Below are 22,267 nucleotides of genomic sequence, written 5' to 3' on the forward strand. Positions count from 1 at the left end.
TTCTGTATCCTTTCGTTTAGTATACTTGTGAAGATCTTATAAGCTGTACTTAGGAGTGTTACACCTCTATAGTTTTCACATGCTGTTCTGTCCCCTTTCTTATAAATGGGGACTATTATTCCAATTTTCCAATTATCCGGCATAGTTTCTGTTTCCCATATATCTGATATTAATGTGTGCAGTTCCTTTATTACAGCCTCACCACCAGTTTTTATTAATTCAGCAATTATGCTGTCTTCCCCAGGGGCTCGATTGTTTTTTGACTTGTGCACAGCCTGGGAGACCTCTTGTAGTGCTGGCTTTCTTGCCTCATTGGTTTCATTGTCTACTTCCAGCTCCACTTTTCCCGCCTGTGCAGCTGTCTCTTCATCTTCTAGGCTGGTGCTTAGTGTATCTTTGAAATACTCTGCCCATCTTCCCACTATCTGTTCTTCCTCCCTTATCATTTTCCCATCTTTACTGGAACAGGCCGTTGTTTTTGGTTGGAATCTATTCTTCATTTTGCCTATGGCATGATAGAACTTTCTTATTTCACTCTGTTCCTTTAGTTCTTCTAGTTCTTGAAATTTCTTCTTATTCCACTCTCTTTTCTTTCTCTTGCACAGTCTGTTAGCCCTTCTCCTTAATTCTCTATATTGTTCCACATTATTTCTGGTTTCTCTCTGTAGCACTTTTGTTCTTGCCCTGTTCTTTTCCTCTATTGCTGACCTGCAATCTTCATCAAACCACTCCTGGGTTCTTCTGTTCCTTCTTATGCCTATTATTTCCTCTGCAGCATCCTTAATGGCTTTTTCAAACCTGTGCCACCTTTCATCTACTCCTACTGTGGTCTCTTCATTGCTCAACTTTCTGCTTAGTGTTACTTGGTATTTTTTTACTTCATCAGGGATGTTCAGTTTGTCTGTATTCCATTTCATCATCTTTCCCATTCTGTTGCCCTTTGTTAGTGACAGTTTCTCTCTCAAGACTGATTTTATCAAAAAGTGGTCTGAATCACAGTTTGGTCCTCTACAGCTCCGTACATCCGTAACTGACGTGGAGTGGCGTGCAATCACTAAAATATGGTCAATCTGATTGACTACTCCATTGGCTGCAGACTTCCAAGTATGCAGATGGATCCTTTTATGTGGAAAGCAGGTACTTTTAATAATCATATGATTCCTTGCTGCGAATTGGCATAGTAAGTCTCCATTCTCATTGTTTTCTTCATGTAGTGAATATTTTCCAGAAACTCCATACGGATGTTCATTCCTCCCAATTTTTGCATTAAAATCTCCTATTACTAGCATCAGGTCATATTTAGGTACTGCACAGCGTACTTTTTCCAAGTCTTCATAGAACTGTTCTTTAATTATATCCTCTTTTTCCTCTGTTGGTGCATGTGCATTAACTATTGATATATTCCTAAATTTACCTTTTAGTCTGAGTCTGCACATCCTTTCATTTATGGGTTCAAATTCTAGAATGCTTTTCCTAACTTCCCTAGTTATTATAAACCCTGTTCCAAGTTGGCCTGTTCTTTCTTCTGGTCCACTATATACCAATGAGTACTCAGGTTTATCTATCTGCCCATTCCCCTGCCATCTTATTTCCTGTAGCCCTAAAATATCATATTTGAATTTTAAAATTTCATTGGCTATTTCTTTCATTTTTCCAGGCTGAAGCATTGTCCTCACATTCCATGATGCTACTGTTAGATCCTTTATCCGTTTCCTTTGCCGGGGTCGTGATACATGCTTTCCATCCAGTTTCCGAGGCTTCTGTTGAATTTCCGTAATATTCTTTTTTTACAGTATGGGGTTATTAGCCCCATGCCCAACCCCCAACCTGGAGGACCAGGATTTGTATGAGGTTTACTCCTCTAGGGAAGCTGGCTTCACTACGCCTCTAGAGCCCTCCCTGCCCTATGTTGTGGGACACACTTTGTCTGGCTCCTCTGTCGAGACCAGTCCGGCTTGGGAGACCCTGCCAGTAGCTATGCTACCGCCGGCATAGCTCTCGACTTCACCGAAGCACGCAAACCCTCCCGCCCGGCACTGAAGGTGCCTACTATAAGGCGGTGTCCCCTGGGAGAGTGTCACAGAGATACTGAATGAACTGAAGTGGAAGACTCTTGAAGATAAAAGTAAACTATCCTGAGAAAGTCTATTAACAAAGTTTCAGCAACCAGCTTTAAACGATTACTCTAGGAATGTTCTATAACAAACAACAATTCTTTCTGCGCTCCTTACATGAATGGAACAGGAAGAAAACAATGAGAAGTACCCTCTGCCATGTATCTCACAGTGGTTTGCAGAGTATAGATGTAGATGTAAAAATTGATATGATTAAGTCTGATTCTCTTTCAAACACATTTTAACAGTTACACCATCTTCCTCTCACTGTGGCCTTACAGGTGTTCCTCACTGTAATGCTGACAGGACCAAATTCAAGACTTTGACAGGATTAAGTCCAGTTTAAGGGACACCATGCTTTCAGTGTGTCTTGTCCATTCCACATCCTTGAATATTTTCATTCATGCTAACCATATAAAATAGGGAAAGCTCTTCAGCAGTAAATAAGAGATATATGGCAACTGCTTGCATTCTTTTCTCACAAACTGTCAGAGTCTGAAATAAAATGGAGCGCCTATGACTAAGAACTGTTGACTGTGTATGAAGCCTTAAGCAATTCTGGCTGATTGTAAAAGCTTGCCACTTCACAGTTTTTATTGAGCACAGACTTTTTTTTGCTTTCACTACTCTACATAACTCATTCTCACCAAGACAAATCCGCCATTTGGAATCTGTCAGTCAGTTCTAGATCGATATTCGCCATTTATTGGTTGTAGATAATGCTGTGGCTGACTGTTTTTCCAGAATTAATGCTGTTTCAGCAACCATTGTCTTTAAGCGACTGGTGACAGAGCAAGACACTGATGTGGAATTACAAGAGTTATCAAGAAGTAACATACAGGATTGCATACATGTAATCTTCCCATGGACGTCTTCCTTAGCGTGGTGCGAAATTACTCAAAACTGACCACTCCTTTTCGTTGCACTGTGTTTTTGGAAACAGTTCTTTGATTCCATTTGTGGACTCCCCCGATTCTGGAGCCAACTGCTCTATACTGATTGTGACTAATAGCTTTGTATGGGCGAGCATCAAGCGTGAGTACAGGTTGTGGGTAAAGATTTTCTGACAAATGACTAAGGTGGGACAACATGTATAAAAACCTATTGGTTCTTTCAGGGAATCTACACAACATTTTTCTCACATCCATGTTGACTTGGTTGGACCACTCAACTGTGCTAAAGACTATCAGTATATTTTTATGGCAATTGGTAGGTATATGTGCTGGGTTACGGCGGAAACTGTCCCACAAACCTTTCTAATCACTTAAGTCTCTCGGTTAAGTTGTCCGATTGATGTAACAACAGACCAAGGCCGTCAATTTGAGTCCATCTTGATCTGACAACTGACATACTTTTGTGGTTTTACACATCATCATACGACCAATATCACCTGTCCAGTAATGGGATGGCTGAATGTCGGCACTAAACTTTTAAATCTGCCCTGATGTGTAAAGGTTCGCCTTCGTTGTCAGTTTTACCTCTAGTGTTGCTTGGTCTACATGCTGCATTCAAACACAATATTGGTGCTTTAGTGGTGGAGTTCTTGTATGGCGAGTCCATCAGGCTTCCTTCGGAGTTCTTCAGCCAACTTTGTGGCCACCTGCCTAGAGATCTGCCATTCTTATTACAACAAATCAAGGACTGCATTTCCAACATCCATCCACAACATCCCGCTACAAGGAGGCCCCTTGTTTTTATTCACCAAGATCTAACCCGTCCTCTCATGTTATGCTTCAGCCTCTGTAAAAGCTCTTTTACAAACATTTTACATGGATCCGCATCCTGTACTGAAACAGCATGAGATAATGGTGATAATATTGGTTAACGGAAAGCATTCAAGGTTTCTGTCAAACATATCAGGGTGGCGTAGCTGCTCCAGGCAGACAACACTGCAGGACGCCTGAAGCCTCCATCACATCACACAGCAGCCGACGAGCCTACGCCTTTGCTAGACCAGTCTCCAGATGTGGTACTTACGTTGATTAAAGCAGCTGTCGACGAGACTATGCCATTGCAGGACACTCATCCACTTTCTCCTGTTTTACACACAGTCTGCGTGAGGGCCGATGTGATCGTATGGTACAAATAACCCTTCATCCCAGGAGCTCTGCTCTATGTGGAGGGGGATGGAGAGGGGTGCTGTCTGACAACGCAGGTAGTCGAAGACTATCGCTAAGAGAAGTGAATTGCGGAGTATCTTTGTTTTCTGAATTGGTGACGTTTTTGTGTTCTTGTTCGTTTCGTCAGTGCATTTCATGTTTTTGGCTTAGCGAGTATCTTCTCGGTTATGTTGCATGTGTTGATTTGGCAATTTAACAAATTGGGTGGAATTAATATCATTCGTACTTTACTGTGGATCGACATTCTCACAAATGTTAATAAAGCAATTTTCATTAAATAATCTTTTTTTGAACGAAATAGTCTGCTCCATTGAAGGAGAAAAATATAGTTCTTTCTGACATGATCTGATACATAGAAAAAAAAACTGAACAGTAGAAAATCTACACAGACTCTATGTATTCCCTTATAAATGTTTTTTGTTGTGTTTGTGTGTATATATTTTCTCTAAAATATCAATCTTTTGAAATTTGTTTGAGGTCTCAGCAGTATACAACACAAAACTGATCAAATAACCTCCATTATGAAGTTTGCTTTCACCATTAATAAAATTTATCATTGCTAGTTTCTTAAATCTGATACCATATTCTGGCATTTTGCATCACGAATGGTGTTGCAATTTTAGTCTGAATACTTTATAAAAAACGTTTCATACATACACATGAGAGTGTAAACGATTCGAGAACAAAACAAGAGACTATAAAAAAACAATAAATAAGTATGACATCATAGAATAAATGGGAGTCATCCAGAGGCGCCCATTCCTGAGGAAGGAGGGTGCAACATCTCACCCCTTCCGCCCCAGCTCTCAAAAAAAACGAAAGAATATAGTATAGTCAGTTGTTTTTCTTCAGAGAAACTGATTTAAAAATCCGTATTACCCAAGTTTTTAACAGGGTCGGAACTGGAACATTTTAATGACTACTTGCAAGTTGCTATTCATCTTCCAAAACATTAAAAGTAATCCATATCACCAGGTCTAAGCCTCCTCCTACAAACTGTCACATGGGCGCCATAGGAGTCAACAATAACTGCATTGCATAATGTTATTTTCTAATGAAATGGATGTGGGGTCCAGGTTGCGTGACACCAGGTGGAGGGGGCAGGTGGTTCTGACAGGTCAGTTGTAGATTCATCAGGTGTTTTGTCCAGCACCTGTTGTGGCTTGTCCATGATGATTAGTGGAGAAGTTGATGATTCTGCCAAGTCTGTCATAGATTCATCAGGCGTTTTATTTGGCACCTGCTGTGGCTTGTCTGGTTTGCAGATACCAGCAAAGAAGAGGCAGAAAGCAGGTTTAAGGCGATCGATGGAAATTGTAGTTGAGGTGCCATTAACATCGACCTTAAATGTCTTCTCATCTCAACTAAGGATTGTATATGGTTCGTCATATGGTGAGTGCAGAATCTTGCACACAGTGTTGTGTCTAACAGAAACCTCATTACATTTTCAAAGATCAACTAAATTGAACGGTCAGTGCGTGCACTCTCTCAGTGTGATCGGATGTAGCTTGAAGATGTGTGAATGAAATTTTTGAACATAATCTGATACCTCAATTAGGTCGTTAGGCATTTTGCCAAAGAACTGACTGGGCTGTCGCATGGGTTCACCATAGAGAAGTTGTTTTTCTATGGCGTTAACGTCTTCCTTGATGGAAATGCAGGGACCAGTAGGACAGTTTCTGTCCAACACAGTGAATAATGGTATCAAAGAGCCAGTTGCACAATTTTGGTATAAATCCAGGGATAGTTAACTGACGAACAGGTTAGCCGCAGGTTAACTTGGAGTATGCATTGTACAATGCCATTTTATTCCCCAGTTAGTTATTCTTGGAATAGCATCCATGTCCAACTCATGGCAACAACTCAAGAGAACTCTGGGTATTTTCGCCTAGATCATTTGCATAGTCGTCATCTGCAGAAATAGGGTGTGAAACCTGAGTGCCGGCCGCGGTGGTCTAGCGGTTCTAGGCGCGCAGTCCGGAACCGCGCGACTGCTACGGTCGCAGGTTCGAATCCTGCCTCGGGCATGGATGTGTGTGATATCCTTAGGTTACTTAGGTTTAAGTAAAGTTCTAAGGGACTGATGACCACAGATGTTAAGTCCCATAGTGCTCAGAGCCATTTGAACCATTTTTTTGAAACCTGAATGATAAGCATTCCAGATCACAAAATTATTTGCTTGAGTATACTTTAAGGCTGCAAATGAGTTCAAAAGCGTATTAGAAAAGACGAAAACTCCTGCTGTATCAGTCAATGAAAATATTAATGCAAAACATTTAACTAAATTGGTAGGATACTTATTTGTGTAACAATATAACGATCTATCTTCAAATTCGTTAAAGGATTGGGTATTTGGTGTTTACCAGTAAGCGATCGTTCTAGATTTCCGAATCAAGTATTGGAAAAAATATACAAGTTTCCATTCACAAACAATTTCACATAAAAGAAGTGCATTGAAAAAAAGAAAGAAAAATAAACATGTAAATATTACGCCCAGAAAAGCTAGTAGAGGCTACAGATTGGTGGCTCCCCATACGTGGAATACAAATTCCAAATTGTGTACAATGAAAAACACAATTTGATAAAGTTCTCAATAGAAGGCTGCCACAGTCAGTTCGATTCATCTGTAACATTTCTACACATTAAAGTATTCCGTCAAATGTAGCTATATGGTAGATGGTGAATTGTAAGTAGGCGCATAATAAGAGAGCAGCTCTGAAATATGGTCTGCTTTGTGAAATAGTTGGTCTTTTCAGATTCTCCAACAGACTGTGACAACACAGACATTATGTAGATTGATTTGACTGAAAATTTTGAGAGGTGTTTCTGGTTAGCTTGTTGTTGTATTTACATTTTAGAATGATTAGTTAATTACAGCAGCAATTGGTGTTCTACAGAGAATACTATTTACTGAATTATTCAACACTTATTTGTGCATACACATTTGCAATTCTTGGGCATATATAAATCCTGTTTCTATGATATTGTGATTATTACCTATATTGAGAGTGTATATATTATTGAGAGTATATGAAGAACAAGATGCCAACATTTACAATAAATAACTACTATCTTTTTTATAATATTGGGGTGGAAATGTACCTATGGCATCTATCAAACTGGAGGCTGCTGCTATTGTATCTCACCCCAAATGTTTGAGGAACAGTAACTGCTTCACACATAATTTTGTCCTGTGCAATCTTCTCTAGCAGCTATATGTAATCTGGGAGGGGAGGGGAAGTAACTGGGGGGTGTGACACGTTCAGTGTGCCCTTTCTTCTTTTCTACAGTCATCTCAGCTTAGAACTGTCAGTTTTGTTTCCATAATAAAAATACCTGTTGTCAAATGTGAAATAATTAGCAGAGTTTAAGATGGTGCTGCTTCAGAAGAAGCTTGACAGGAACTGAGAAGGGAGGAAGAACTGAATTGGTTAAACATAGAGCATAAAGCTCAAAATTAGGACCAGAAAATAAAAATTAAAGCAAATGATTTCAGAATAAAAATGTATTAATCCATAATCATTGGTTTACTCTATTTTCATTTAATTACATCAGAGAATGGATATAATGGAAAAGCTCTCTTGTGCATGTTGTTTACTGCCATATAAATCCTTTTAATAATCCTGCTGGCTGTCGGCTTGCCAGTACCAATAAAGTCTCCAATGGACAGAAGGAAATCACCAGAGGCAAAATATTTGAATGTCCACAGTAGCTGGTTCATTGGTGGAACAGAGTCATTTCTGAAAGAAAGAAAGGGATTAAACGAGACAATTCAAGGGAAATTTAAAAAACATAAGTTGCCAGCCACTCCCACTGTCATGGCTATGTCGATTTAATAAACAAAGATTGCTGTTAGCTGAGTGACAAGTACCTATATTCTTCTAACACAACGATAACAATCTTTTTATGAGAAATATGGATACGGTTACGTGGATAATACTAATAACTGAGGAATACAACAGTTATCTGTTATAGCTTTCTTAAAAAAACTGACTTCTAGTTTACTGACATGTTAAACTTAGCTTGAGTAAGCATAAATAATTTACATGTTTATGGAAATAATGCTAGATGATGGACAATTTTGTTGCTCTGAAGCATTCACTGGGAGATGAGAAGTTTTTGTCTGAATGGGAGATAAGAGTGAACAATATTTTCTTCTGTAGATGTTGATTAAGTGAGCTCAGGACATAAGCATATTATCAAACTTTTTGTTACATTAAACAAGCATAATAAGCCATCAGTTTCAGAAAACTGGTACTTCACACAAGTATAATACAAGACATTTGAATTTAAGTTACCTTCAACTAGCTACAGTTTTGCATAAAGGAAGACACTGAAAATAACTTGATACTTAAGGAAAGTTTAAAACATAGCACTCCAGGAACTCCTTCCACATGCTACAACTACACAGATTCAATATCTAGATTCCTGTGCTGCTCTTATAACATACATATATAGCTATTATTTTATGATAAATATGTTTAGGCATCTGTGGATAATACTAATAACTGACAGGTACAACAGCTGTGTTGTGTAGCTGGGGAAGCATTACTTTAAAAAAAAAATAAGAAAGTAGGAACTTTCCTCTTAATCTTACTGTGTTAAACTTAGCCTGAGTAAGCACAAATAGTTCACAGACCTCAGTGAATGATAGTAGGAGGGAGACAATGTTGTTGCTCTGAAACATTAATGGGCCAGTGATGCTAATATTTTTACTAAAAGACGGAAATTTGTTCTGATACTGCTGTGGTGTTTACAAAAAGGGGCATTCCCAATATAAAACACAGTGGAACAATATTTTCTGCTACTCATATAATGTGGCAGAGTGAAACTGATATACTACTGTTTTATCAAAACGTTTTGCAACACGAAAATCTGTGGAAAATGTGGTATTCGGATATTAGTTATGTATAATAACAGCTAACATATCATACGATTTCATAAAAATATATTTTATTGTCCTACAAGGTACCAAGCATGTCGTGACAAACATCTGTAGTCATCAGTCCCCTAGAACTTACAACTACTTAAACTTAACTAACCTAAGGACATCACACACATCCATGCCCGAGGAAGGATTCGAACCCCCCCGCCCCGTTGCGTGAAGCACGTTGGAGAAAGAGCTGTGTGCACTGGCGGGATGTCAGAGCGGTGGAGGAGGCGTAAATCGCTGAAATGTCGTAATCGGAGAGGTGCGCTGGCGGGCGAAGTGTGCAGCCAAAATGTGAAGAAGGAGGAGCCGCCAGATGTTGAGGAGAGAGGATGGTGGTGCGGTGTAGGTGATATGATGGTCCGCGACCGGCGAGGCTGTGGGAGGCGTGACGTCGTCATTGGCGACAGATGAGCGGGCAGCGCACCCAGCGTTATGATAAGAGGCTGGCGAGGAGGCTGTAGAGATGGCTTCATCCCTGGCGTCGGCGGCGAGAGCGGCACATACAGGGGTGGTGACCATGAGCGCTCCATCGGTTTAACCCGTTGTATCGACGAAGGAGGGCAGGGGCAGGGCATGTTCGATTGACCAGGAGACTACACTGGGGCCTGCCTGCCTATTTGCGAAACTGACTGAGATAACTAACAGTGAGTCATGTAGGATGACATCAATATCTTCTGGTAGAAAGTCACTCATATTTAATTGTACTTTGAAGTGAGTGTCTGTTGGCTGCGGAGGCGCCAATGCAGAGCATGCCACTGGGGTATCAGCTAAAGTCCATGCTGGCCACAGTCTGTTTAAGGCCTTTGTAGTGGTCTTTCCTGAAACAACAATGTGAAACATGTTGGTGTCCCACTAGACTATGCGGTATGGCATAGGGGTGGTGCGAAGCCAGGTTGATGGCATCTGTGCACAGCATGACATGGGAACATGTGTTTAACTCCTTATGAACAAATGTCATAGGCTTTGTGTGATGGGTAAGTAGTGGCACACAGGTGTTGCATATATACTCACGCACTCGCTGCACTAGTTCTGGCAGGTCATGGTCAAATGTGGCTACATTTAGTGCAAATTCTGCAAGGCTCACCGTATAGGACCTCAGCAAGTGAGGGGTTCAGATCTTCTTTATGAGCAGTCCTAATTCCGAGAAGTACACACGGCAGAGCATCAGTTCATTACTGCAAGTGGTAGATTAACACTGCCTTGAGTGTGCAGTGCCATCGTTCCACTAGGCGATTTGACTGAGGATGGTAAGCAGCCATGTGTAAACAATGTTTCCCGCAAAGTCGGTACAGTTCATTGAACAAGGCACATTCAAACTGCCGGCCTTGGTCTGTTGTCAGTGATGGAGGACAGCGGAACATGGCAATCCAGTTGCGAACAAAGGCCTTGGCAACTGTGTCGGCTGAAATGTCCAGTAACAGGGTGGTCTCAAAGCAATGTGTCATATGGTCAATCATGAATAAGATGTACTTTGAACCCTGGGAGTCGGGGAATGGCCTAACTCAATATGAACATGCTGCAAACGCCCCTTTGGGATAGGGTATTTCCCAAAGGGGAGCTGAGCATAACATCCTACCTTTGCTTCCTGACAAGGGACGCAGGCCCTGGTCCATGCAGCACAATCAAACTTGCCACTGGGCCAGACGAAGCATTCCGTGACTGAGTGTGGGACGTACGCTGGGATGTGCAAGATTGTGCAGGAAGTCGAACACAGTTTTAAGGTAGGTTTGCGGGACGACTGATCATATCCTCTCACACGCCACATCACACCAAGCAGGTTTGGTGGCTCCTGACAGTGTGTGCTGTCGTAGTTGTAGCCCAGTGTCGTGTCCAGTTAGTAGTAGTTGTAGGTCAGAATCTGTGGCCCTTTGCAACAGCGAGTAGATCAGAGTCCAGCTGACTAGATGTGGCCACCAAGCGAGACCAGTAGTCCGCAACTATATTTTCTGCACCTCAGACACGTCTGACGTCGGTGGTAAATTGCGACACCAGGTCGAGGTGGCGAAAGCGCATTGGCGTGTTGTTAATGGAAGGGTTTTGATAGCGTCTGTACGAAGCTTGTGGTCAGTGTAAATGGTAAGTGGTGTCCTTCAATGTCATACTGGAAATAGCGGACCATGGACCACATCATAGATGGCCAAGAGCTCTCTATCGAAAGTCGACCGCTTCTTCTGAGTATCGGTCAACTTTCAAGAGAAGAAACGCAGCGCCTGTGTTATACCAGTGCTCTCTTGTTGCAGTACCACGCCAACCGCGCGGTCACTGGCATCCATAGTGATCCCTAGGTGTGTTCCTGGTGACAGAAGGGCGAGGGTGACAGCCTGTGTGAGGTCGGGTTTAACCTTGTCGAAGGCCTACTGTATTTCAGCCGATTACGTCAGGTGTCGTTTGCCAGTGGTGAACTTGCCACACAGCGGCTCAGTCAGAGGAAAGAGCGTTTCAGTAGCGTGTGGGAGATTATGCCTGTAAAAACTGTTGAATCCGAGGAAATGTTGCAGTTCTTGATAGTCTGAGGGGGGAGGGAGGAGGCGGATTTTTTCTTTTTCTCCGGCGTGGGGCGTATCCCCGAAGCGTCAACCAAATGTCCAACGAAGGTGACACACGATCGCCGTAGTTTGCATTTACCTTTATTAATTACGACGCAATTTGCCACTAACTTGTCCACTACAGTGGATAAATGAATCTCATGTTCATTGAGAGACTGCGAGAAAATTATCACATCATCTAGGTATGCATAGCAGAAGGACGTTTTAGATAAAAGGACGTTAATAAACCTCTGCCATGCCTCGGCAACGTTTTTTAACCCATAAGGCATAAATAAAAATTGGAGCAGGCCGAATGGCGTGATTATTGTAGTTTTTGGTATCTCCTCATCAGCCACAGGTATCTGTAAATAGACCCTTTTACAGCCAACAACAATGACTATAGTGGCACAAGCAAGTTCGTGTGTGAAGTCTTGTAAGTTCAGTACAGGGCAGCTGTCCAATACAGTCCGGGCGTTGAGGTACCGATAATCGCCACACAATCGCCAAGCATTATCCTTTTTTTAAGGAAGAACTTGGTGGGAGACGCCCAGGCACTGTCAGACGGCTGCACAATACCAGCATGTAAGAGTTCGTCCATGGCGGCTTTTGCTGGTTGGAGTTTGTGGGAAGGTAGGTGGCGGGGCCAACAGCGGACTAGTGGGTCAGCATTGGTGTTGATGCAATGAATTGTCCCATTACGGACGGTACAACTACTCTGCAGCCGGATGGGCTGGCGTGAAGTGAGAGCTGAGGGCATAGCGATACGTGCTATTGTAACACCATCGCCAATGGACAACCCGTTGACAGAGGCACAGTCAATAACAGTGGGTGTGGTTGGATGAGCACAATTAGATAACGGCACTTGACTGACCTGTTTTGAGGCTGAGGTAATGTCTTCTTCGTTTGGCTGTGGATGTAGATGTTGCAGCACGGTAAGTTGCTGTTGAGCTATATGAAGCTCGCTAAATGTCTCAGTAATGTGTAAGTGGAAAAGGTTGTTGGTTGCTCATATATCCAAGTTGGAACTCCAGAGGTTGGAGTGTGCAGAAGATGTTGTGTGGAGATCATCCAGAAGCTCTTGACATTTCAAGATAAGATTGAGAGGCGTCTCTGACTGCAAAGTAGGAGATGCAGCGCAACATTGGCAGGAAAGGAGTCACTGAACTTGGCGCTGATTGGTTGTTGGCCATCGTGGTCCAGGAGCAGTGTGCAGTTCGGACCTGGCAGTAAATGGTAGTGCCTCAGGAAGTCGATTCCTAAGACGGGTTCCATAGTTTCAGCCACCAAGAACGTCCAGGACATAGGTACAGGGTCGCCGAGATCGAGAGTGATGGAGGCGACGCCAGACACCAGTATTATGGAGTCATTAGCTGTGTATAGTTGGTAGGTGAAGGTGAAAATGTAGTGGGAGCCAGAGACAGTGGAATCATCCTGTAATTGGCACTGGTGTCAGCTAGAAGGTAAGAATTCAGTTGTGCATCATAAACAAACAGGCAAGAGCCATCAGGTTGTCAATGAGACCAGTAGACACTGTCATGAAGGTATGATTTGTGGGATCTTGAAGAGGATCAAGGCCTGGTGCGCAGGTACCAGCCCGCAGATCAGTGCTGTCTACAACGTAGCGCATTAAAACCGAAGCGAGTGTGCAGCCAGCAGAGGTGGTGTGCACGGGTGGGTGTACTGCCCAGCTGACTCACATTGTTTTGACTTGTAGGCACAGGTCGGTGACTGAGTGGAGGCACACCGGTGGTAGTTTGCACTGTAGGCGTTTGTTTATGTTCATCACCCTGGAGACAGCACGGAGGAGTAGCGGGTGCCGTTTTGACGAGTCCCGGTAGACATCGGGTGGCCAGCATCGGCATGGTGGGAGGTGCGCAGTAGTGGCTGGGAATGCAGGCAGGGCGTGTGTTGTCAGCGATGTAAGTGGGGATGCTGTCAGCTGTAGCGCAGTCACAACAATTAATCAACAAGCGATGTCGTGTGAGCGCTAGCATTCTGTCAGCCAGCGTACTTTGAAATCTAGGGGAGCATCGCTCTTTGAATTCTCTTTGGCAGTTTTCATAGCCACAAAGTCTACAGGGCATGATCTGGGAGTAGGCTCATATCAATTTGCAGGCGAAGCTTGCGCCACACCGTGGAAGTCGTTCTGTGACTGAGTGAGGTTTCACTTATTACTAGATGGAGTTGTTGCTCTGGTGAGCAGGATAAGCACTGAAGCATAAGTGCCTTGACAGTCTTGTGTTTGTGTGTGTACGTCAAGCAGAAAGTCACTAATGAAATTGGTGGTTGAGAAGTATTGCAAATTTTTCATTGTCCTCAGTGACGTCTGTGGACTGCATTATGTACTCACTAAGCGCGACCCACAGCGCAAGCGAGTCCACAATCAACACCGGGAGTTTTGGCCGATGATGGTGATGATGATGTTTGATTTGTGGGGCGCTAAACGGCGCGGTCATCAGCGCCTGTACACATTCCCGATCGGCACACAGTTCAGTCTAGTCACTTTCATGGATGATGATGGAATGATGAGGACAACACAAACACCTAGTCCCTGGGCAGAGAAAATTCCCAACGCGGCCGGGAATCGAAACCGGAACCCCACGATTCAGAGGTAGCAACCACGAGCTGCGGACGAGTTTTGGCCGAGGATGTGTGGAATGGTAAGTGCCATGGGTACATGAGGTGAGCGTTGCCCCTCGCTGCAGACACAGCAGGCGCTACAGTCTGGAGCTGCTCGACCGCTACGGTCGCAGGTTCGAATCCTGCCTAGGGCATGGATGTGAGTGATGTCCTTAGGTTAGTTAGGTTTAAGTAGTTCTGAGTTCTAGGGGACTGATGACCTCATAAGTTAAGTCCCATAGTGCTCAGAGCCATTTTGAAACTTCCTGCCACTTTGTTGTTCATTTATTTCCAGACAGCCTACGCCATCACATTATTTACATTTCGCCACTTCTTTTATCAAAGAAAATAAGATGTCCACATCAACAATAACAAAATAAGTACAAACAGCGTTATTGTTAACACAAAAACTTGAATCACCAGGAGGCGTCCCATGTGGCTGTTTCTTCCCTGAAGAACTGATACATAGGTTACTTTCAACAGTGTGGCTTGCTTTGTTTGGGAACTGGTTACCACGGAATTTTCTTTTATCGAATTTCTTGACGCGTGGCATAGTTCGTATTTATTGCACACTAAAGGATATGTACTTCCACAAATATAAGTAGAACTTTGGCAACAAACATGCAGTAACACGTGAACAAACTGCTTCAGCGAAACAAAAGTAAATACTAGCAAAGATAATCATTTACAGACACCAGAAACCTGCACTGTTACCAACATAAACAATGTGTCATGTGTATAATGGCTGGAAACAGAAAGTTCACCGTTCTTTTCGAAATGATACTGGTTTCTGTAACAGAAATAAAGGGGGCGTGGCAGCATACATGAGCGTAGCTTTAATATTTGGTATATATAGGTTATTTTTCATTTGAAACCCTATAATGTATATATCAATGTAATCAGGGAAAGACTATAGAATTAAATAAAGTCATAAAAAATTTCGATTTTTCCACCATGTACAAGTACCCTGTATTCTTAAGAAAACAAAGAATAGTCTCACCTGTCCATCATATGCTCCAGTTTTTCACGTACAACATTGAAAAGACGAAGTATGGCTTCCTTTGCTAAGCGAAATCTGGATATAAATCGGCGGCGTCCCACTTTCTTCTCCTTCCCCGTTCACGCAAACAGTTGAGCGAAAATCTCGTCATCGCCTTCTTCTTCTGTCACTATTCCTGCCATGTAGAAAACTTATTCCCCGCTTAAGCTCAATAACCGGCCAGAAATCGCTGGTTAAGTTATCCCAGGTTTATTCTCCGGTTAGACATCATTCCGGATTCGCACAACACGTTTCTCGCAATATTCCGAGAATATTGCATAACCGGTTCCTATTAATTGGCAGTGCAAACGCTCGACTAAGCCATGTGTTGTAGTAGGATAATAAGTTGCAGTTCGAATATGTTCATGCCTAACAAAATACTGTGTGATTTGAATAGACATGATTCATTTGCCTCCCTTGGTCAGTGGAGAGGAACTCCGAAAAAGGCTGTCCATCCGCCAAAGAATTTGGTTGCAATAGTTTCACATTGATGTCGAGCACAGAAAAAACGTCAGGCCAATGTGCAACGCAGTCATTGGCAGTTATATAGTAGGTATGTCCTTTAGATGGTGGTAACGGTCCAACAATGTCTATGTGCACATGTTTGAATCATTGATTGAGTGGAACAAGTGCCAGAATGGGTTATCTTATTATGATAACAGACCAGACACTGGCCCACAGAAGTTTTTCAGTTTCTGACAGTATCTGGCCACACAAAAACTAGCTTAACCGGCCTGGTCCTAGTCTGGACTCCAGGGTGGATCAAATCATGCAACGATGAGAAAGTTTGTCGCAAACAGGCTTTCATTTGGTGTAGAAACATCACAGTACAGTGTTTCGTTTGAAAATCAGGTGGGCATACAAGTAAATCTTGCGGTCACTGTCATGTTGCTGCGCCAAGGCAAGTGCTTTGTAATCGAATTTACCAATAAGTGTGTTTACACAGGAGAGATCATCTGTCAGTCTATTCAACTCCCCATCAACATGGACGATACATATAGAGAATTGTGCTATGTAGTCCAAGTGTTGCAGTTGATGTGGTGACACTTTGTCTGGTCTCTGAAAAATGCATTAATAAGCCGCTTGTGATCAGTGACCAACGTAAACTGTCGGCCATCAAGAATGTGGCGAAATTTCTTTATGGAAGCATAAGCTGTATACAATTCACGGTTGTATGTTGACCAACTCTGCTCCAATGGAGATTAATGCGACGGGCTGATTGATGAATGCCAAGGGCTGCCAATATAGGTCTATTTGTTGTTGAAGTGAAGCACCTATTGGAATTGTGGATGCATCAACCAACAAAGTGAGAGACACTTGGGCAACAGAGAGTGCTGAAACTGCGACCTCAGCAATTGCAGTCTTCTTGTTGTTAAAGGCAGTTTCTGTTTCGCTAGTCCATTGTAATTTGTCACCTGATTTCGGCAAACCTCGTAAACGTCATTCACTGGAGTGGCCAGAAGCACATGGTTGCACACAAAGCGGTGATAAAAGTTAGCAACACTGAGAAATTTGCCCAACTCATGACTCTCACAGGCTGTTGTGAGAGTCTCACAACTCTCACAGAAAGTTGTGTATGGCTTTCATTCTCTCCTGTGGTGGCCAAATTTGTTCGGTGTTAATGGTATGCCCTGGGAATTGAACTTCTGATGTTTCAGACATGCACTGAGATGGGATGGTGAGTAAAGTGAGTGAAGATTTGCCATAAATGCATCAGATGTTCATTTTTGCAGCTGAAAATTACCAAAACATTCTCAAATGGTTATTATGGTTGACTTTCTCATAAAACGCTGGAAGGGTTACACAGTGTTGCGTAGTCCAAAATACATTCAATTGAACTGGAACAGACTGAATGGAGTACAGACAGCCATCTTTGGTATGTCTTCCAGAGCACTGGGTATTTGCTAGAAAGCACATACCAAGTGTTTACTGTGTTTACTGTGTTTACTGTGGATACTGAATGAGAATGCTCCGACGTGTAGTACAGGAACCAATCCAGAATTGTTATGGTGTTGAGTCGCCAGTAATCATTGCATGGATGCGATTTGTTGGTCTTCTTAGGGATTGAGTGTAGAGGTGAGGCTTAGCTGCTGTTTGATGGATGACCGCTTGGGTGAGCATAAAAGAAAGTTCTTGCTCCACTACCTTCAATTTTTCGAGTGGTAACCGACGAGGTCGAACGTGGTCGCGGCGTTGTTATAACATATTGCAGTGTTGAGTGCTGAATAGGTGCTGGTGTGGGTAGCTGCTGAGTGATTTCCACCAACTGCTTAAATATGGAGAATCACCAGTGATCATACATACAGCAATGTTGTCCACAGAGTGTAACTGTCAACAGCTAGCTATGTTAGTGGTTTTATCAAGAAGGCGGTGGTGGTGAAGGTCTGGTAGCAGGCCATAAAATGATAAAAAGTCTGCTCCAAGGATGGGGTGTACTATCTCTACCACAATTCATTGCCGCACAAATTCTCAATGGCTTAAGTTCAGTGAAAGTGTCAGATGACCATATGTCTTCACTGTGGAACCATTGGCAGCATAGAGGCGACAGTCGTCATTGCTGTAGCGAGAATACACTTGCACATGTGTCCAACAGAAACAACAGATTTGTGCACTGTTCGATGTCAAACACGAGCGGTTGTGGGCGCTTTAGTGCGGAACCGCGCTGCTGCTACGGATACAGGTTCGAATCCTGCCTCGGGCATGGATGTGTGTGATGTCCTTAGGTTAGTTAGGTTTAAGTAGTTCTAAGTCTAGGGCACTTATGACCTCAGATGTTAAGTCCCATAGTGCTTGGTGCCATTTGATTTTTTTGATGTCAAACAGTCGATGGCTGTCGTCTGGGAAGCAAGTTCCCATTGTTACTGACATTCACGTTTTCCATCCTACTATGTATAGGTAGGAACCAGTTTATCATCACTGATACTGGCGGTAACACACAGACTGGTGGAACGAACAGGTAGTTCCTGAAGTCAACGGTGGCGGATTTCACGAAGTGAATGGCTAACCAATGGCGAGTCCATAGCGTAACAATCGCCTTAAGCATGTACAACAGTCCAAGGAGCAATTGAAATCACAAACTTAAAGCACTCAATGTTGGACTTTATTGTTCAGTGGTACGTAAGTAAAGGGTTCGAAGAGCAAGAGAGTAACCGGAAAGTGTCAGGACACATTATTTACAGACATTCTCACGTCAGTGGATGGCTCTGTGTGACATGTTTGCCATGGCGATACATCGTGTGAGAGCAAGCTGCAGCTTGAGTATGTAGTCCAAGTATCGCCAACCTGTTGTCCAAATCAATACTTAGGCTGGGTGGGGAATCGGTATCACTGTTGTGCACTAAAAATAGCTAAGTAGGATCGGAGAGAGCCCGGTCTGTGCCATTTCTTCAGGGAGGAAGAGAGAGAAGTCAGAAGCCCAAAGGTTATCAATACAATTGGCTGGGTCAGATGCCAGCGCATGATGTAGGATTGAAAACTGAAAAATGATTTCAATGGCTCAGCTTGGTCCTGCCTGTAGTGAAGTGGGTACAAGCTGTGTAGAAGATGGTGCAGCAAATTGGCCGTCATGGTCATGTGAGCTTGAAAATGCTCCACCTACATCGATTGTGTGATGAGAGGATCGCTGCTGTTGGTGGGAGCTGGAAGTGGTATAGGGAGTGGAAGTGATTCCATTCCATTAGCTCCCATTTGGTAGCAAGCAAGCTTTTCCTGATATGGCTGCATAGATCATGCCCAACTGGCAAAAAATGGTTCAAATGACTCTGAGCACTATGGGACTTAACTGCTGAGGTCATCAGTCCCATAGAACTTAGAACTACTTAAACCTAACTAACCTAAGGACATCACATACAGCCATGCCCGAGGCAGAATTCGAACCTGCGACCGTAGCGCCCAGCTGGCAGTTGAGGTGAAGTGGGGAGGGCCGGTATATCTTAATGCAGCTGGAGCTGATTTCAGTGCTAGACCAAATTCTCCTGGCCAGCCATTACTTCAAAAATTTGCCACCCACTATTACCAACGAAGACACCTTAGGTCCATCTGGAGTCCTGGCCAAACGTGCGAGTCCAGACATAGGAGCCCAAGTGGTGATATGACTGTGTGTGCTTGTGTGTGTATGTGTGGGCGGTGGGCTCACAGAGCCAGGAACACAGGACAAAGAGAGTGCAGTGTGCGCTCCTGTAAGGTTTTCGCCAGGCTACATCCATTTACGGACGTGGACCAGAAGGCAACAAGGAAGCTGCTGAGTTCTTCTCCAGAGTTCTTCCCCAAAGGTGGCTGTCAACATTATTTTGCACATCTGCATTTTGAATGTCCTGACCATCCAGTAGGCTTATGAACTGGACGCAGGATGGAAAGGGGTGATGGTCAGGTGCTCAATGCCACTGCATTTACAAAAATCCTGAAATGCAGATGCTGTGAATTGAGGGCCATTGTCAGAAACCTGTATGGCAGTTGGCTCCTATACTGCAAATATGATGGACAAGTAGTTGCTGCGGTAGTGGTAGTCATTTGAGTCACATATGGAAAGTTAAAGAGGGAACCAACAACTAGCAATCACATTACACACGAGAATGGTCTGACAAAATCAACATGCACTCTTTTCCAGGGTTGGTTATAGCATGGCCAAGGGTTGAATCGCTATGCTGGTGGTAACTGATTGTGGGCATAGGCCAGTCAGTTCCAGACAGTGGAAGCAAGGTGTTGCTGGAGTATGTAGCCCGAGTATCGCTGACCTGATTGAGATTTTCACTCTGCAGCAGAGTGTGTGCTGATATGAAACTTCCTGGCAGATTAAAACTGTGTGCCGAACCGAGACTCGAACTCGGGACCTTTGCCTTTCGTGGGCAAGTGCTCTACCATCTGAGCTACTCAAGCACGACTCACGCCCCGTCCCCACAGCTTTACTTCTGCCAATATATCGTCTCCTACCTTCCAAACTTGACAGAAGCTCTCCTGCTCTCTGACCTGTTGTCTAATCGATTCTCATGGCGGTCTGGCAGTACAAATCACTGTGAGATGTTGAACCTGGTATATTTGCCGTCTCACTTGGAGAATGGCATTTTCTAGCTTCAGAATCATTTAGTCTGTGGTACCAGCACAACTCTTCAGCTGAAGGCGAATGGAGGCGTTTCTTCGCTGAGTGATGGCGCTGTGATGTCTGACTGGGATGCTGTGTTTGAAGAGCGACAACTTGTGTGGTAAGCCCAGCAATTTGTGCTTGTAGTTGTCTGATTGTGGGCATTAGCAATACGGTCCACTGTTTGTGCAAAGGCGTCGAAATCGCTGCCGCATATGGTGAGTATCTGGTGGCCGTCGGCAATAAGCATGACGGATGTTTCGTAGAATATCTTCATTAACAGCATTGCTCGCCAGGTGCCGTAGGCGACGCAACGGTTGTGAAGAGTTGCGATCACCTAACCCATCAGTGTGGAAAATTTTTTCTAATCGTTTGGCTTCAGATTGAGAAAAGCAGTTGATTAGAACATTTTTAATGGCAGCATATTTATCAGTGCTTGGTGGTGAGGTCAAAATATCCTAGGCTTCAGTGGCCATATCCTCATTGAGAACGGCAAATGGTGTAACTATGCTTGGTTTGATTGGAAGTTGTGTGGACTACCACAAAATCTCGAGTTGTGGAAACCACAGAGCAGAATTTTCTTGCCAGAAGGTGGTGATTTAACTGTTATATGGTTCACGAGAATGTTTGTATGCATGTCGACAATTGGCGTCGGATTTTGCATTGTAGATAATTAATATTCAGTACGAGGTAGATGCTTGGCGCAATTGATGCAGTGTTTTTTAGTTATATGTAAATTGGAGAGAAAAAGAAAGGACAGGAAAGGGAAGGGATTACTGATGTCAGCTGCATCAGGACATTATGTGAAATCAGCAGTGACGAGTGAAAGTGTGTACCAGACCAGCATTCGAATCCAGATCTCCTGTTTACTAGGCATGTTTGTTAACCCATTGTTGTGGCGTAACAAGCTAGTCACGCCACACTGAGGAGGAAGCCGAAAGGCACGCGTACACACACGCCGACTGGCGTCAAGTCTGGAACAGGATAAGTTATGACTGCTATAAAGAAAATACGTAGCTTTGGAATATACTTAACTTTTAATGCTTCCTTTGGTACATCTCTCTTGACTATACAAATGAGACTCGTAAGATACATGCACTGATACAATTGGCGCCTTGCTAAGTCGTAGCCATTAACTTAGCTGAAGGCTATTCTAACTGTCTCTCGGCAAATGAGAGCAAAGGCTTCGTCAGTATAGTCGCTAGCAACGTCGTCGTACAACTGGGCCGAGTTCTCGTACGTCTCTCGAGACCTGCCGTGTGGTGGCGCTCGGTCTACGATCACACAGTGGCGACACGCGGGTCCGACATGTACTAATGGACCGCGGCCGATTTAAGCTACCACCTAGCAAGTGTGGTGTCTGGCAGTGACACCACACCCATTACTGGCCATTGTCCCTTTTTTGGGACGTGTATATTTTACATATTTCTACATAAGCAATGGAGCTTCTAGCCTTTATTGTTGCACCTGTAGGTTCAACTAACTGCTATAATGCCTGTAAATGTAAAATAAATAACTTTTTTCTAAGTACTTCATGTCAGGAAAATTATAAACTTGCCGATTTTTCATTCTCGCACTTGGCAGCACTGTATGTCTGCTGGTAGTTCCTGGACGACAATGAGCTGTGATTTAGTTGTCTGGGCGTGTTTGTTATGAACATATGGATGTCCGTGTAAGATTACGTATACTTCTGATTTTTTCAAGTAAGTGCAATATCGATATATTTTATGCGTCCCAATAATGGGACAATGGCATGTTACACTATCATTTATTGTTGATGTGCCCATATGGGTGGCGTAGAGCTACTGGACAAGCAGATATCACTTTATACGACGAGGAT

Source organism: Schistocerca nitens, chromosome 5 (assembly GCF_023898315.1).
Source record: "Schistocerca nitens isolate TAMUIC-IGC-003100 chromosome 5, iqSchNite1.1, whole genome shotgun sequence".
NCBI classification, from domain to species: Eukaryota; Metazoa; Arthropoda; class Insecta; order Orthoptera; family Acrididae; genus Schistocerca; species Schistocerca nitens.